This window comes from Catharus ustulatus, chromosome 7 (genome assembly GCF_009819885.2).
Source record: "Catharus ustulatus isolate bCatUst1 chromosome 7, bCatUst1.pri.v2, whole genome shotgun sequence".
NCBI lineage: Eukaryota > Metazoa > Chordata > Aves > Passeriformes > Turdidae > Catharus > Catharus ustulatus.
This window is the reverse complement of record NC_046227.1, coordinates 11,108,113-11,126,184: the sequence shown is the minus strand read 5'-3', so window position 1 is coordinate 11,126,184 and position 18,072 is coordinate 11,108,113. Positions and strand designations below refer to the sequence as shown.

The 18,072-nt window shown below is 41.2% G+C and overlaps 1 protein-coding gene across 5 annotated transcripts in view; it reads right to left on the bottom strand.

Moving 5' to 3' along the window:
- Nucleotides 1–18,072, bottom strand: part of SPATS2L (spermatogenesis associated serine rich 2 like) — a 77,121-nt gene that overhangs the window by 42,929 nt on the left and 16,120 nt on the right. For 4 of the 5 annotated variants that reach the window (XM_033064648.1, XM_033064652.1, XM_033064649.1 and 1 more), the window contains exon 2: nucleotides 15,390–15,446. The exons of the other annotated variant lie outside the window; for it this stretch is intronic. The gene's annotated coding sequence lies outside the window, so the exon portion shown is untranslated. The remainder of the gene's footprint in view (nucleotides 1–15,389; nucleotides 15,447–18,072) is intronic. 5 annotated transcript variants of the gene reach the window in all.

The window sequence follows — 18,072 nt, the reverse complement described above, 5'->3', positions numbered from 1 at the left end:
TCTCCAAGGACAGATAATTGAAATAACATGCATAAAATGCTTGCTCATTTATATAACTCAGTCCAGCATTGCTTGTTACATAAAATACAGATGATACATTAAAAAGAAAATGTCACTGCTGTACTAATTTTTAAAAGGATCATCCTTTATGGCTATACTTAATAGCTACCAAATTTAATTTTCTCATTGTAGCACCAACTGATTTATTGACTTAACTAGTGTTTTTTTCCTCTGGTGTTATTTTAATCTCAGTATTTAACAATTACTTAGTTTCTAATCCTTTGACAAAAAACCATAGCACATCCATAATCTTATGAACAAAATAGTCCCACTGAAGTTCACAAGCTTTATCTCCAGGCCTGGATGCAAGTTTGATCTACTACATCCACATCCTGAGTTCTTCAGCAAATCTTCTTCCTGTGTGAGTTGTAAAACACCAAAATAGGACCCTCAGCTGGTCCCTAAAGGCACCTAAAGCCAGGGCAGAACAGTACTTTACATATCACCAACAGCATGCACATAAAATAATGTTTAGACAAAGGTCTCTGACAGATTTTCTGCACTGGTCAAGATTAAATTAATACAAGTACAAAATTTAAAACACACAAAACATAATGTGTATGAGAGATTCTCAGCTTGAGTGTCAGCTTACATGCTTTGTCTTTCTCCACCATCTCCTGCTTGCATTTCTGCTCCTGAAATGTCACTGCAAATTATGCCAAAAGACTTCCAAGAAAAAGAAATTGATGAAAAAACCCCAACAAACTACAAAATCCCTTATATAAATGGGTCATTAATTTCTGATACAAATTTCCAAATGCACTACCTGGAGCAGGAGATCACTCTCAGTTTCTCATTACATCCTGACCTCAAATACTGACAGGGTGTTTTTTCTAAAGCTATTACACACATCCAAATGAGACATTTCACTTGCCTTGTAAAATGAAGCATTTCAATAGCATTCAAGGGAATGCTGCAGAGAAGAGTGGACTACTTTTGGCAGAGTTTTACTTTTCCACCAGATGAAGCAATTCATATTAGTCTATGCAGGTTTAAGCTACCATGAACCTGAACCAGGGCATCTATGGTGCTGGCACATGCTCTGTCCTGCTGACCTTAACTGTAAGCTGCAACGTCCAGCAGGCAGACAGTTACAGGAACAGCCTTTAACCACTGCAGAAAAATATTTCAGAGCTCACCTATCACAGCCTAAATTCTGTGGCTGCTTGCCCAGCCTTTACAGAAGTTTCCTTTCTGTCTCCAAGCAGCAGTGAAATCCCACTGCTGCTGTGCTAAGCTTCCAAAGAATGCCCACCACCTTCCCACTGGTACCAGCATCAAGGTGTTTGGCCCACAGACACCTTCCAGCCAGCCAGACCCTCAGTAAAGCTGACAAACACTTCATTCTATACAAGATTATGGATGGATGCAGGTGGGATTGCCTGCCTCTCAAGCAAACAACAACTCTATGTCTTGCCACTGCTGCAAAGCCTTGCACATTTAAATTTCACACTTCGAAACTCTGTCAGATGCTCCCCACTCCTAACACCAACAAAAAAAATCTCCTTGCAAATACACAGAAAGGAAAAGTAGTTTATAAAAGCATAAGGGTTGCCAGAAAGATACAATTTGTGAAAATATCCTGTCACAATAAAGTCTATCAGAGTGGAGACTCTATGTGACACCTGCTCCACCACTTCTGATATCTGAAAACGCAACTTTGGTAAGGGGGATCAGAAAATTCCCCATTGAACAGCACATCCTAATCTGGTGTTAGGAGGACTTCCCATCTGTAGGCTTACAGATGAATGCTTTCCTACACCCCAAAAAATATCCTAGTTCTCATCTGCCCACTGCAACTGTTTCCTTTTATAAAGAAATACTACCCCAGCAAACCAAGAATTCCAGGTCTGACTTGACCCTTGCCAGTGCTTCTCTAACCCCAGTCACTGAGTGATCGTTGTCTATTAGAAGAGAAACCAGAGTTTACAATTTTGTCACACAATTTTTTTTTCATTATGTAGAACAACACCAGAATATGAATTTTAATTAGAGATAGTTTTCTCATTTCCAAATAGTTCAGTCAAAATCCCCCAACTCCAAAAGGGTAGATAGGTATGGGTAGAACAAAGGAATCACAATTTAGAGGAACTAAAAAAAAACAAAAAAAAACCCAAAAAAACCCAAACAAACAACAAACCCAAAAAAAACCCCAAAAAAACCAACCAAACAAAAAAAACCAGCTAAGTATCTTTGCTGGTTCTGGCTGGGACTGAGTTAATATTGAGTTAATTCTCCTCACAGTAGCTGCAACACAGGGATGTTGTAGTTACTGCCAGCATTTCTTACACAGCATCAAGACCTTTTCTGCCTCTCTCCCCACCCCAGCAGTGAGGAGGCTGAGGGGCACAAGAAATTGGGAGGGGACAGAGCTGGGACAGCTGAAAAGGGATGTTCCATATCATATGATGTCAGGCTCAGCATACAAAGCTCTGCCACTCAAAGCTCACTCCCATGGGAGGCAGTGAATGAGCAGCTGTGTGGTGCTTAGTTGCTGGCTGGGATTAAACCATGACAGTATCTAATGAGATTGTAGCAGCTTGCACTACGCTTTCATCTTCTCTATTTCTACCTTCTCTACAGAATTACATCTCATTTTCAAATGGGATTCCTATCCATCCATATATATTATGTTACACTGCCTTGCCTGCAGACTTCCACATGCCCCAGGTAAAAGCAAAGCCAGCAGAATCAGAGACACATGGCCTCCATTTCACATTTGACTTTGTTTCTCATTATAAAGAAATGCTACTAGAGAACTGCACATGAAGCCTGAGACGAACACAATTTTTTCTGATGCAGTTTTAAGCTAACATTGCTGCACCAGAAAGACGGAAAAAACTCTGAGAGTGAAATTCCAAAATTCAAACATTTCAGAAAGGAATTATTTTGGTTTTCACTCAGATTTTATTTAAATAGAAGAAAAAAATAACTAGGTCAAATGGGCAAACATCAGCATTCCACTGATTGTGAAACTACAAGACGTATCAAGATTCAGACATTTGTCTTCAATATCTTGAGATTAGCAAGGGGTATGATTTTCTATTTGCTATAGTCTCAAATCTAAAGAGAAACATAATAATTAGATGCATAAACATAACCAGAGTCAGGAGTACCCAGGCCGTACTAACAAGCATCCTCACAGCTATCCTTTTAGAGTTCTGTGTCACTAGGAATGAACACACCTAGTAAAAGAAACATAAAATGTTATTAATACAGAACTGGTGTTTTCCAGTACTGCTTTATATCTGTCCAACGACTGCATGTAGATATTTTCTATCCACACCATCATTTGGTACTTCCTGCTTTTTGGAAGTTTGAGATTAGCCACTTCAGACTAGTTAAGCACCCTGGGTAAGTTTCATGACATCTGAGGCCTTCAAAATCCTTTCCTTTAAATGCCTGCATAAACATATGTATGGGAGTGCACACACATTCCAGAATATTTCCCATTTGCAGAGTTCAGTCCCACTGCTGTCCCTGGTCACGCTTGTCTCAATCACAGAATGCAGCTGTTGCCTCTGCATTCTCCCTCCTGCTCAGCTATTGCAGCCAGACTCTCTACTGGTCACTACACTCTGCCTGAAACCTATTGGCTGCAGATCTGGAAACAGGATGCAGGAAATAAAACGTCTCACTGATTCCACATGCAGCTCTGGATTCTGGCAAAAAGGAGGCTTATGCTCCCCCATTGTTTATCACCTCCTCCTAAGGATTTCTGAAATGCCTGGTCACACAGTCTGAGGAAGAAACAAACGTCTCAGATCTACAGCCTTGCAGACTGTTTGCTTGGAAATGGGCAGTAAGGGGTAAAGGTTTGGAAAATGCACAGTGGTGCATCAGGAACGCAATTATTTAACTCTATGAAGTCCGTATCTGAGAGAACACAGACCTACCTGCTAAAAACAAAAAAGAGACAAAGGTGAGAGTGGGACGTGGGAGGAAGGACAGTCCTTAGCACCCGGGTCAGTGTCCTTCTGCCTTCTGTCCTCCTCAGATTTCTGCCAAGGGCAGGAATGGCTCTAAGCAGCTACCACAGACACACTGCCATGTCCAGTCAGTATTGCAATACAGTGTTTAGGCACAGTAAGTTCTGCATCTCATTCTGGTAAAACCCACTGCTCTTTGACCCACTGCTATGCTCTCCCCTTCCTAAGCAGAGATGGTACTATCCATGTAACTCAGGGAGAGCCTGTGTTTCTCCGCTCTTGTCAGCTGCCTTGCTTCCCTCTCCCAGTGCCAGTGTGTGAGAAGCCAGAGCACTGCTTATGTGGGCTCCACAGGCATCTGTGTTTTCACAGAGATGTGGTGTGAGGGATCCTCCAGTCCTCCCTGCTCTTGGTGTTGCAGCTCTGCTGTATGAGAATCCTGCAGAGGAACGCTCCAGCCTTTACCAAGGTCACGTTAAGAGAGGCTCAAAAGAAGGTTACTGACTGGCATCTTCCCCAAACTCCATTAATATTTCATCCAAACAGTTTACAAGTATTCAGTGATATAATGGTATCTTTTGATACTGACATCACAAAAGAATGTGGCTGTATTTTCTATCTCTGGTCCACAGAGAACAACTCACCCTTGGTTACAAGTGAGGCTCCTAGCAAACCCTCTTCCTGTACAGTCCCTGAATGCTGGGTCTGTCCCATCCAAGCAAAGCTGTTCTTTAGCACAAGTTTCAGTGTGGCTTCTCCAGAGACTGGTGTCACTGTATGAGTTGGTGTTCGCTCACAACAAGAGACTGACCCTCTAACAGTGACCACCAGTTACCACCTCAGAGACCTGGAAGTTTAACCTGCTACCTCTGTAGAATACAGCCTGGGCTGAAAAGGATCCAAACCAGTAGTTTATATTAAGGTTATTAATGCCATCCTGCATCTGAGCAATGGAGATCAATTTAAAAAGCACATAAAGAAATGCCAGCTCTGCATTATTTACAGCAACTTACTGGAATGAAGAAAAGAGCTGCAGAAGAGGACACATGCAAATCCCGTGTAGAGCTATATATCCATGTTTCAACAGACAGGTACCAATACAAAGTAAATACTCTGTAACTGCTGACATACATACATATATCTATGTGTGTGTAAGTAAACAGGCAGATACGTACACATATAAAGAATGAATAAAATGCTTTATAAAATCATACTTTTAAGTAAAATAAATTTGAGAACAAAGTGCCATTATTTTTTTTGAAAACAGAATTCTAAATATTGAAAAACATCCCTAAAACACATGTGACAGTACACATCCTAAACAAAACCTAGGAATTCAAATTTCAAAAAAAGTCAAATTTCTGGAAGGGAGTCTCATTGCACAGTAGCAGGTTTTTCCATGAAAGGGTATCTTACAGGATAGAAGCGCTATTTCCTGGTGAACATTCAAGGGACTTAGGCACAACCTCTGAAAATTCCTCCCATCCTTTCCCCTACTGACTGTTAGCCAAACATTTATTTTCAAGCCAGATCCTTTCTAAAATTGCAGTTTGCCTTGTGAAGCAGTGAGTTAGTAATCTAAAGCCAACAGTTTCCCACTAAACTATTGTAAATATCCTGTGTTTGAACTCCCTATCGAGCTGGTTTTGTCACCTGAACAACTATCAAATACACTGCTAAAAGTCTATGAGTAGTCAAATGCACATGTAGTTCTAAACTGAGGTGACAGCACTTCCTATTGCTCTTCTTTTTGACCCATCTAATTTATACTACCCATTTACCAAAGAAGAGAACACTCAGCAACACTGACTCTACTCCACATTAAGAAGCTATAGTGAACTACAAAATTACCAAAAGTCTGAAATAGTATAAGGTTGAAATAGTATAATAATAGAAAGTCTCCCAACAATTTTTCATTTCATGACAGGAAATTATCAACTCATTAAAATCTTTGGAACTTAGGAAAAAATGAGGAGTCCTGTTCTATAAACGTTCATATAAATAAGCTGAAACAGCTCAAGTAGAAGAGACAGAAAAAACTCATCTCAGCAACCCAGTGACAAGGGAATGTCTTCAGCCTACACTGAAGATCGAATGGTTGTTCCAAACCTGCCTTCTTCTACACTAGAAGAGTACTTTAACCCCTAGGCCATTCTTGAAAGAAGGGATTTTCTCTAAAGAGTTTTCTTATTTTTCTCAAACACACCTATTAGCTTCCTTGAACCGGGTAAGAGCCAGCAAAAGCATATCCCCACTCCAGAGCTCCAAAGGTAGGAAACCCAGCACCACTGCATAATTACCACAACTGCCCAGTGGCTGCTCAGGATGAAGTATCCACTTGCTGGCTTCTGATGTTCCCCACTTCAGGGGCTGCACCCAGAAGCTCTTCATCCTTCCCACTCTGCAACAGAATGTTGCTGAAGGCTAGAGCCTGTGTTCTGCTAGCTGGTATCCTAGAGGAACATCTGCAGAGCATCACTCATTAAGCATAATCTGAATTCCTGGTTTTACTACATATATCATACTAATAGAGCTGAGCCCAATTGACAATAGATGAATTCAGCCACATGGTCAGTAAAATGGTTCTCTCTGATAGGCAGGAGGGAGGGATGGGGGTTCTGGAAAAACAAATTCAGACTGAGAAAACTCTTTTTCCACAGTAAGACTTGCCAAAATAAACATCAGCCCCTTGCTCTTCCTCAAACGCCTCAAAATATCTTCCTAAGCATACTGATAAAGAGAAGTGAAATAGCAAAAAACAATCTACCCAAATTCTACATCTGCATGACCCTCCTGCAAAACAACAAAAAAAGATTAACTTTCAATTTTTAGAAAGAAGGCATTACCTTCCAAGCTGTCCTTGCCAGGGACTTGAGCTATTAAGCCATTTATGCTGGCTCCTGTTTCAGCTCAGAACAGGATGCCAAGAGACAGCGTTGGTTCATTTGTTCCTGCGGTTGCCCAAATGTGGACTGCTACAAGAGCACGGCTTGGGAATGCTAACAGGGAAGTATGTCAAGTGGAAGCATTGCTTGCCTCAGTCACAGTGGTTTCTCTAAACAGTAAGAGCACAAGTACAAAAGTGAATGTTGGGAAGTTTTCAAATTCACACATATTTTGGATATCAAGAAATAAGTTATCACAAGGAATCAAACTTCTGCCAGCAGACTGGTACAGTATAGTAAATTCTCAGTCCTGGAATAAACCAAAGTTCAAAGATGGTCCTGGAGCTATTCTGATTTCAGCCTTCTTTCTATTAACTATTTGAAGTCCACATCACTTTTCCTTCTTACTCAGACATCTGTGAAGAACCAGTTTACTGTTGCTAGACGTGCAAGGCTAACTCTCAGCAAATATAATCCTTTCAAGAGCTACATAGACTTAAACCAGAGTTTTGCTGGTCCCACAGGAGCCCCCCAGTTGCAGACTGAGAAGGAGAAGTTATCAGAGCTGCCCTGACCAAGCACACAAGGAAGCACCACAGTCATGATGAATTGGCAAATTTACAGTGACTTTGGGTAAAGGAAGCACTTCAACAGAGCTCTGAAAGAGCTCCCTGAATAAAGGGTTTCTGATGAGAACTGATAAAGCCAGGTGCTCAACTGGAGGCAAGACAGACCTGAAGAAGCCTTAGTGTGGTGAGACCTCAGGTAAATAACACATATTCAAAGTATAGGCAAGCATACTTTATGAGTCAGTGAGGTTATGTATATGCTTGAAGGTAAACACTGATTTAAATGTGTCAAAGCAGTCTGAGCCTTCCAAAACCAAACACTGAAATTAAACACAGCCTTTCATTTTCTATAACCAAGTCACCTCATATAGCTCCTTTGAAGAAGATGCAAATTTTTCCTCGAATAGTATTTAAATTATTATATATTATATACATATATACACACACAAAATATATGTACATAAAAGCTTTAACAAATGTTTACAAGTTTCTCTAGTAAAATGACCTAATATATATCCACAATGAACAGACACAGGCCCAGCAGCATTCCCATATTAACAGTTCCTGTAGAGTCAGACACTACACTGTCACCAGGACTGACATTTTGATATTCTCAGATTTATAACAAATGCTAGTCTTCCTCTCCTCCCCCATCTTCCTACTGCCAAGGAAAACATTGATTTTCTGATGTTAACAAAAGGTATTCCTGGAAACAACAACAAAAGCACATAAATAAGTTAATCCATAATTACTCATTGTTCATACAGTCCTTCAACCTAATTGCTATTACACATGAATAAGGGCTATTAGTGCATTTACTGGACTTTGAACTGCACCTTTTAGAGGAATAACCCAAAAGAAACCTATTATTGTTTTCAACTGAAACCCACGCTACCCAGCTACATCAAAATCAATTGCAAAAGTACAGCCAATCAATGCAGACTGCGTACTGCCAAAAACATGCAAACGTGCCTTGACCAGTCCCCCCCTTCCATACCCTCCCCAATACTCAGGAGACAATCTCAAAAAACTTTTCTGCTTCTGAAGGTCAATAGCATATGAAGTGTTGCTGACATGCATGAACTGAGGTTCCTGTTTAGACAGATACATTAAGGTTTGGGATTTAAAAAAAAATTACAGGTTTCTTAACTCGGCAAGGGCAATCCCAAAATAAAGCTGTTTGACTAGCAATGACATATGGACAGCACATGGAGTAATTTTATCAACAGAATGAAAAGAAGATACTTTGTTTATTTGTTGAGGAATATTTCCAAGAAAATAAAAGTATGTCTTATTTTAAGGTACTTTTCTCAAAGACAGGTAAGCTGAATTACACTGTATAGCACAGATAAACATTCTAGAGCATCTTTCAGCTCATCTGTTTGTACCCATTCACTGGAAGTGATCTGTCTTTGGCATGCCAGAATCCATGAAATGATAAAATCTGTGGACAAACCTTTACTTTGCATCTGTCCAGAATTTCTGAAGATGAACCTTTGCGCTTTGGAGGATAAGATAACATACTATCTACTTCACAGAATGCAGTGTTCAACAGTTAAGCTCTAGCTTGTAGTTACCTAGGGTACTAGTGACCACTGCAGGCCCTACCAGTGTGCTAAACTCTCAGTGTGCTAAAGGATGCCAAACCCACTTTTCTTGGGCAAACATGGGTACCAGCAGGTTTCAGATACTGTATTGGGTTTGTGTGGCAATGTTTTGCTAGTGGAAGGGCTACAGGTATGGCTTCTGTGAGAAACTGCCAGAAGTTTCTCTCATATCTGATAAAGTCAATGCCAGTCAGCTTCAAGGGAAAGCTGCCGATGGCCAAGGTCAATCCCATCAGCAACCATGGCAGTATCTCTGGAATAGCAGAGTTAAAAAGGGTGCTGTGCAGTAGCAATTGCAGCTGGAGAGAAGACTAAAAATAATATGTGCAAGGAATAGCTCTGCAGACACCAAGGTCAGTAGAGAAGGAGGGGCAGGAGGTGCCCCAGATGCTGGAGCTGAAATTCCCCTACAGTCCATGGTGCAGCCCATAGTGAGACAGCTGTGCCCCTGCAGCTGTGCCCCTGAGGGTTCACAGTGGAACAAGCTCCTGGCAGTGACCTGTGGACCCTTGGAAAGAGGAGCCCATGCTAGAGCAAGTCTGCTGGTAGGACTTCAGCAGGGGGCTCACGCTGGAGCAGGCTGTGCCTGAAGGACTGCACCCCATGGAAAGGGACCCCTGCTGGTACAGCACAGGAATCCACTGGGGCAGGTTGTGAACTGTAGCTTGTGGGAAGGCCCTGTGTTGGAGAACTTCATGGAGAGCTGGGGCAGGGGCTCCACACTGGAGCAGGGGAAGTGTGTGGGGAATCCTCTCCCTGAGTAGGAAGGATCAGCAGACACAATGTGTAATGAACTGACCATGACTCACATTACCCATCTACCAGCACTGCTCTGCAGAGGAGTTAAAGAACTGGGGAGTAAAGTTAAGCCTGAGGAGGGAGGGTTGGGGGGAAGGCATTTTAAAAATTAGGGGTTATTTCTCATTATCCTACTCTTATTGACTGATAATTAATTAAGCTAATTTATCCAAGTCTAGTTTGTTTTGCCTCAGCAATGGCTGAGCGATCAGTCCCTGTCCTCTTGACCCATAAATCTTGTGTTATGTTTTTCTCTCTCCTACCCACCTGAGGAGAGGAGGGACAGAGAGGGTTTGGTGGGCACTTGGTATCCAGCCAGGGTCAATCTACCACAGACACACAAAAAAGCATGTTTTGTGTGGGAATCTCAAAATTGCTTTAACTGCTAAGTCTCTCTTCTCACTGCTGTTAATTAGTAACATTACAACAGCACTGATAAGCTCTCATATATTGCACGTAGGCGCTATCAAAACCCAGTGCTGGTTAACAGAGTTACCACACTGAGCAAGCCAAAGTCTCAGCAAGTTAAACTCCCAGTGTCTCAACTTGCTCAAACCATCCTGTCAGCAGTAAGAACTGCCAGGCAACAAACAGTTACCTAGGAATTTCACAATCAAATGGGTTTTGTTGCGGTTCGGTGAAGCTACTTCAGCATAACCAAAATATTTCTTGAACACCAGCTAAGCAAGGGTTCCCCAAAAGCTAAATGAATTCCCTGTTAACCAGTTATCCTTTCCCAAAAAGTCAAAATTGCAGCAAAACTTGGGATAAGCAAAGTTCAGCTTAACAAAGCAGGAAGTTACTGTGGCTCGTGCAGACGCGGAAGAGCTGACCACAGCATTTATTATCAAGTAAAGTGCAGTATCAGTCACGCCTTTCCTTCATTATTCTAGAGCCTCACCAAGTAAAGGCAGAGGAGACTCCTGAACAGCTAGTCCTTTAAAATGTCTGACTGTATTTCCATGAAGCCATACACAAAGTTATCATCTTCATTCATAATGAGCAGTTCTGGCACTCTTATACATTTCTTACTGTAGACAAAAGCACAGTCAGAGCTGCCACAAATTCACATCTCCAATTTAGCCACACACCAAAACAAGCAGGGCTGGCTATGCAGGCACCAGATGTGAGCTGTGATTGGATTCTGTGGTTAACACAGCTCTGTAACTGACATCCACAGAGCCAAGGACTTGGGCTGCAGAGAGCTGGATTTATAGGTGCTCAATATTTGTACTCTCTAATACTGGAGAAAAAAAAAAGAAACCCATGTATGAGACACAATTTACATAGGATGAGATTCAGCGCCATTGGCTGTCTTCCTTAAACACGCGATTTACTTCCCAATAATATTGACACAGGTAGAGTTTTTCCAAGACCTGAACTTTATCTATCACTATTTTTCCAGGGTTCTGCTCATTAACTGAGATCAGACAGTCTAGCCACCTTGCTCACAATCAGAGCACAGCAAACAGGGAATGCTTTGGCTTTTTTAAAACTGCCTGAACCATGCAGTTGGAGGAAAAATACACGAACTCTTTTACCACTTTATCCCCACATACACCCTGCTTTTGGACAGAGCACAAATTACTGCCTTGATCCTCCCTTCTAGCAGAATACACACTCCATCTTAGTGGCCTCAGACAACATTTGTTCCTTTGCTGCTTTTATGAATTTGTTCACTCTTCCCCAACATACAAGGAAAGTTTCATTCAAGTCAGTGCTTCAGTGTCAGAAAGCCATGAGAAATTGCATGGAACTTTTGATGAAGACACTAGAGTCTCAGTTTCACTGTGTTTACTGCATGATCAATCAATGCCATAAAGTCATCTCTCTCCTGGAATGATGGCATTGACTAACAAACCCAGTAAGAGGTTTGGAAGTGGCTGCCTGGAACGCTTACCAGTCACACTGATAGACATTTGTGTATGCTTTGTGATGCTTTTCCCTACCAGGAACAAATGCTTATCTCTCTTCATATTAACAAGTGGAATAAAGAAGGGCCACTAATAATAGAGCAGGCCAAATACCCTAAAAATAAAGAATCAATTCAAGAACTCGAGAGTCTCCTTTAATCTTGATTGTTTTTTCTAAAAAATCTGTGAAAGCTCAACTTGCTTTCAGTTTCAGACTTCGATACCGATCAAAGTATTATGAGCTCTAATCTGAACTACCTGAAATCTTTGGATACATTTTCACTGACAGTAGCATACATAACCAAAAGTAAGATGTTGCAGGGAAGAACAGGGTCATTCATTGTTTTTTTCTTGTTTTTTTTCCAGAAGTGAACTAAGATTTCATTCCAACTTCAAATATTTGGGTTTTTTTTTTAGTTTTTCCATTTCTTAGGATAAACCCATAAATCTAATTCTTAATGTTTCAATTTTGAACGCATTTTATATGTCCAGTCTCATGATAAATCAGACTCAGACAGTTGATTAAGGCACAAAATTACATACTTACACCGACAGTAACAAGATGGACCTATAGGCAATTAGAGAATTACCCAGTTCTGACAGGTCTGGTGTTCACACTGGGTAAAATTTCTTCAGCATTGTTCTTGCAAGACAGAGTCAGCTTGAATATGCAGACCCTATTCAGACAAGCACTTAGGTGCTACTGAATACCCTGAAACAAATTTTTTGAGACATTTCTCAGTGAAAAAATAAACTTCAGCAAATTCCCAAGAGTCTTTTTGAACTGCTCAGAAGTGTGCATGATTCTAATTAAAGTTTCACATATGCACATACAAGAAAACATTTTTAATCAAGAATAGTCTCTTTGAAAGATCTTTCAATAGAATTTTGTTGTTCTGATAATTTCTTTTTCAGTACTACATTAAAAAGTAAGTAAAAAAAAAGTAGTATGATTTGGGCTTCTGGTGGGTCTGACTGGAATGGAGTTAACTTTCTTCAGAGCAGCCCACATGGTGCTGTGTTTTGGCTCTGTGGCTACAACAGTGCTGACAACACACCAGTGTTTTGGCTATTGCTGAGCTGTGCTTGCACAGTGTCAAGGCCACCTCTGTTTCCCACTACACCCCCACAGCCAGGCTGAGGGTGGGCAAGAGGCTGGAACAGGACACAGGTGGGACAGCTGACTCAGAGTGACCAGAGGGATATTTCATGTGATGTATACTCATGTTCATAAATAAAAACTGGGAAAAAGGAAGAAAAGGATATTTTTGTTTTCAAGCAAGATTTTTGGTTGTTGTTTCGAGACTAGCTGGGCATCAGCCTGCCATCACCTGGTGTGCAGTCTCCCTTGCTCTGTTTCTTTTTCACCCCCTGAGCCCACCCTTTTCTTCACCTATTAAATTGTTTTTTAACGCAACTTAAGAGCTATCTTTTGTTCTCCCTATTTTCTCCTCCATCCCCCTGTGGAGAGCTACTGCAGGGAGTGAGTTAGGAGATGTGTGGGTGCTTGGCTACTGGCCAGGGTAAACTCACCACTGCGAGTCAAATTAAAAACCCATCCCAGATTGGAGTACTCTGTTCTCAGATTCTGAGCTAAAAATTGCTTCAGTATTCAGTGTCTACAAAAACTCTATTTCTCTAGATATTTGTAGTGCACTTTACTGCCAAATATCTGAGACGAGTATAATCCTCATCCCAACTCTACAGTCTGAGGAAGCATTTATTATTCTCATTCTGCTGAGGGGTAAAGAAGTGGAAGTGACTACAGGAAAAGACTTCCAGAGTAGATTAAAAATTTTGGCCTCATTTGCAGAAAGAATATTTACACACAGCAATCTTTTAGTAGCAACCTGAAGGCTTCTCAGAGCTGAAAAACAATCCCTTTGCAAGTTTAAGAACTTTACTGACCTCCCTACTACTGCCTCTCCAAGTACAGGATTCACAAATATGGATCTTCACTAAAAATCCAGCAAGTTTCCTTATTCTCAGGGTCACAAGGCATCATTCTGCTGTGGAAGACCAAGTGCAGCTGAAAAATCAGCATCTTTCACAGAAATCACTGCTTATGAGAAATCCCTGTGCTGTGTAACACTGCTGACAAGGGTGGAGATACTTCCAAGATATCTCGCTCTCTAGGCAGCCCATCTGTTTCTGACAGCTCAACTTCTGGTCAGCAACTGACCCGGTGAGTCACTCTGCTTGTACTATACGGAGCTCAGAGCCAGACAAGCAATATTTCATCATGTACTTGGCCACACTTGCGATCAGCAGATGCGTAAGAGCCACTTTGGGCACGTATCTTTTTCTTCTTTCCTTTGAGGAAGTCACACAGTTCACCACTACCGAGTTTAGCATGCTGAGTTATTAACTACCAAATTGATTCTATGCAGCCACTCCCTGTGAGCTTCCCACTACCAAAAGCTTTGAAAGTTTGCCATGTGGCAATTCTGTATAAAAAGTCTGAAGCAAAAAGGAAATCTTAAAGAAACAGCACAACTGCCTCCACCAAAAAAACAGGGTGCATGAAGTGAATAATGTGCAAATGAAACGAGTTCTCCTTCAATCTATTTATTATAATGCCTGAGTATTTCAGAAACTTCAATACATAATCATATTTGTTATTCTGACACCCATGCTTAAGTACAGGAGTACTGTTACCTTTTTTTAAAGATTTAAAATTGAGAAATTAAGTAATTCAGTGATTTCTCAGGAAGCCATTCATAAGGGACACAATCCAGATGTCTAAGCTGCAAGGAAACTGGAGAACCTTACAGATATTTGAAAAAAATTATCATCTCCATTAGAATCACACAGAAGGATGAGGTCATTAGCCCACTTGTTGGATTCTGGCTGGGAAGAGACTTAGTTTATGATTTTTAACATGCTGGACACAGAAACTGCCTCCTTTGGACAAAATGGCAAAAGGAATTACTTCATATGTTCAAACAAATATCTTCTCCAAACCAGTGACAAAACCCATGGGGCTTAAACCACTTCTAAAATTAGGTAATTGCAGAGACCCCATTTCTCAGTTTGGTAGTCTATATGTGTATGTAATATTTTTTTAATTACTACAAACCTATCCTTTCCCACAACCCTCTGAACATCACCTTGGACTATACTTAGTGTGATATGACTTCAGAGTACCAGTTCAGCAGAACTTTCAGATGCAAACCATGCTACATCGTCACAGCGGTTCAAACAATTCCAGAAGATGAGGAGATGCTGAGGACAAGCAGTAGAACCATACAGCATAAGCTGGTCAACTAATGGACAAAGGAGAAAAATTTCTCTGGAATGGTGAATGATAGACTATGGAGACAAAACTGCCTCATCCCTGGGAGTATTCAGGGCCAGACTGGACAGGGCTCTCAGCAACCTGGTCTATTGTAAGGTGTCCCTGGCCACAGCAGGAGGCTTGGAACAAGATGATCTTTAAGGTCCCTTCCAACCCAAGCCACTCTATGATTTCCATATGATTCAGCTTCCAAGATGTTCAAATAGACTGCACTTCTCTGGTGAAAGCAGTCCTCAAAGTTCCCAGCTTCTTGTTCCTGCACTGATAGACCTGTCAGTAAAGAACCTTCCTATCTGAATGGTCAGCAAAGAGAGATTAAAAGTATCTTACCACTGCAAATGACTCCGGTTTCCGTTCCTATCTATCTTCTCCAATAGACTGTATCTCCTGCAAAAATAGTTGGAAGTTAGAAAAAACCCCGAAACAACAGAGTAATTTCACGATTATAAGCCGCACCTGATTATAAGCGCGCATCCCGGTGTCGGCAACTGTCTTGGGTTACATACAGAGTGTGATAAAAGGTATCTATTCTATCACCATCTGTTGAGGGTGGGGGCAGTGATCCTTATCTCTGTGGGAGATATTCTGCTAATGGGCCATCCATGGAAACCAGGCAGGGCATTGTTCTTTATCTTTTCACAACCCATCCTTCCTCCAGCCAGTCATTTTCTGCTAATGGCCCATTGAGTCCCACTGTGGGACTGATAAAATTACTGCATCACATTGGAAGTTGTTCCAGCCAGGGGAAAGAGCCTAACATTTCTTACCAAGATAAAAACAGAGGTTTTGGATACTAAGGTAGCCCCTTTTTCCACTGGACTTCCAGAGGAAAACTGGATTTCTCCACACCATCACTGGACCTCCAGAGGGAAACTGCACCTTGTACAGGAGCACTGCTTCAACTGAGCCACATCTGTCACTGCAGGAGGATGCAGCCACCATTTAATGGGACTGCTACCAACACCCTGCCTGACGGGGTGTCAGGTTGTACTCTGACTTTGTCAGGGTTTGGGGTTTGTTTCTTTGTAGTACTGTATTTCTATTTTAATTTCCCTAGAAAAGAACTGTTATTCCTAATTCCCATATCTTCGCCTGAAAGCCCCTTGATTTCAAAATTATCATAATTTGGAGGGAGGGGCTTTACATTCTCCATTTCAAAGAGAAGTTCCTGCCTTTCTAGGCAGACACCTGTCCTCCAAACTAAAACAGCAACTTTTCGTTCTTTGTCCATATATAAGCCGCACCTGATTATAAGCTGCACTTCAGGTTCGGACCAAAATTTTAGTCAAAATGGTGCAGTTTATAATCATGAAATTACTGTACTTAATTTTTTTTCTTGATTTGCTTTACTGTCTTCTCACAGGAGACTTTTGTGAAAAAAAAAACATCCCTCATTCCTTTACTGCTGTGGTCAACACGTGGGGGTGTCCTTATCTGTTTCACAGGCTTATCTTTTCTAACGGTATATCTTCACTGCCATGGAAGCTTAGGCCATCACCTAAGCCTTGCTATTAGTCCCATTTCTGACCACACATAAAACTCTCCCCTGAAACAAACCCATTTTTAAAGCACATATTTAAAGCTCAAACTAGCCAGCATATGGGATATGCAGAAAGATAAACTTAAGCAATGGAAACTACTGTGTCATTAATGCAAGAGAGCTGTAGGTGCAAGTTACAGTAATGCAGCAGTTACTCATCAAACCCCTCTGAGTAGCACTAGTTTCACTGCGGTCATTCTCCAGAAACAACATTATCATCTCAAGAATACCAACTCAGATGAAACAAAGGGAAACCCAAAGAGTGACATCAGCACTTGGTTCACAATACCAGGCCTTTCTGATTTGCATATGAATTTCAGAGGAATTGTACCCAAAGTTAAAGACTCAAAACCACACGGAAAACTGAGTACTTGTTTACATCCATACACAGATGAATGGAAACTCATCTCCCAATTCCATTAGTGCAGGGAAGTAGTTAAGTTTTGCATTCTCTTGTGCAGTTATGAGGACAAGGCACTCGTGGTCTATGGTTTACCATGCATGCCAGATAGAAATTATTCTTCTTTGGCAGCTATTAAGTGAGTTGCACACTGGTCCTTGTTTACTTTGGAATAAGATCTGTTTAGCAGTCCTTCAGCTAATCCTAAAAGAATATTGCAACGTTTCTAAACATCCTGACTGCTGAAATCAGCCTCTGCTAAGCATCACTATGACTGGATTGTCTTTACTGACAAATTTTTCCTTCTGTACTACAAAATACTCACTTTATGTACGGACTAGAAGTGTGTGACTGCTGTCATATTTAATTCATTTTATCCTTACTGAAACTACATATTTTGCCAAGGCCAAAATGAATTTTAGACTGCAAAAGTCCTGTCAGCATCACAGGTTTTAGTTAAAGTGAGGCAGAAAGCTCTTAATTGCTGCTGCATCCAAAACAGCCAGATGTTCCCTGAAGCACATCACCTGGCAAAGGCTCCCACAACAAAGACTCGCACAGCTTATGTCCCAAAGTCCATTACAATCTAAACACCCATTTCTGCATGGCTTGCTGAGTCACAGTTATGTTCAAAATCAAAGGAATGAATAGAGCAATTTAAAATGTGATGCTTCGATGAAGAAATACAAGTAGTCACGTATGTCAGTGTTAAAGAGCATTTCTAGGTACTGGATTCTACACAACAGCCACAGATCCATGAGATGAATAGAGGGGTTGGAAACCTGGAGAGGGAAGCATACCCAATTCCTTGCCTTTGGGCAGAATACCCCAACCAAACACTGGGGAAGAGGCCAATATGTTGGCCCTACCAGGTGTTTTTTCTCTGGGGCAAGCAAGGGCAAGATTTGGCTGTTTCCCTCAAAGGGACACAAGGAAGGGCTGAGAACTCATCCCTTTTGTACAGTGAGCACCTGAATCAAAACTGAGAAGACAGCAACATTCCTAACAGCTACTGCATTTCTTACGCCAGCATAGAGACATTTAACTCCTTCCAGTACTGCCTGTAGTCTGAA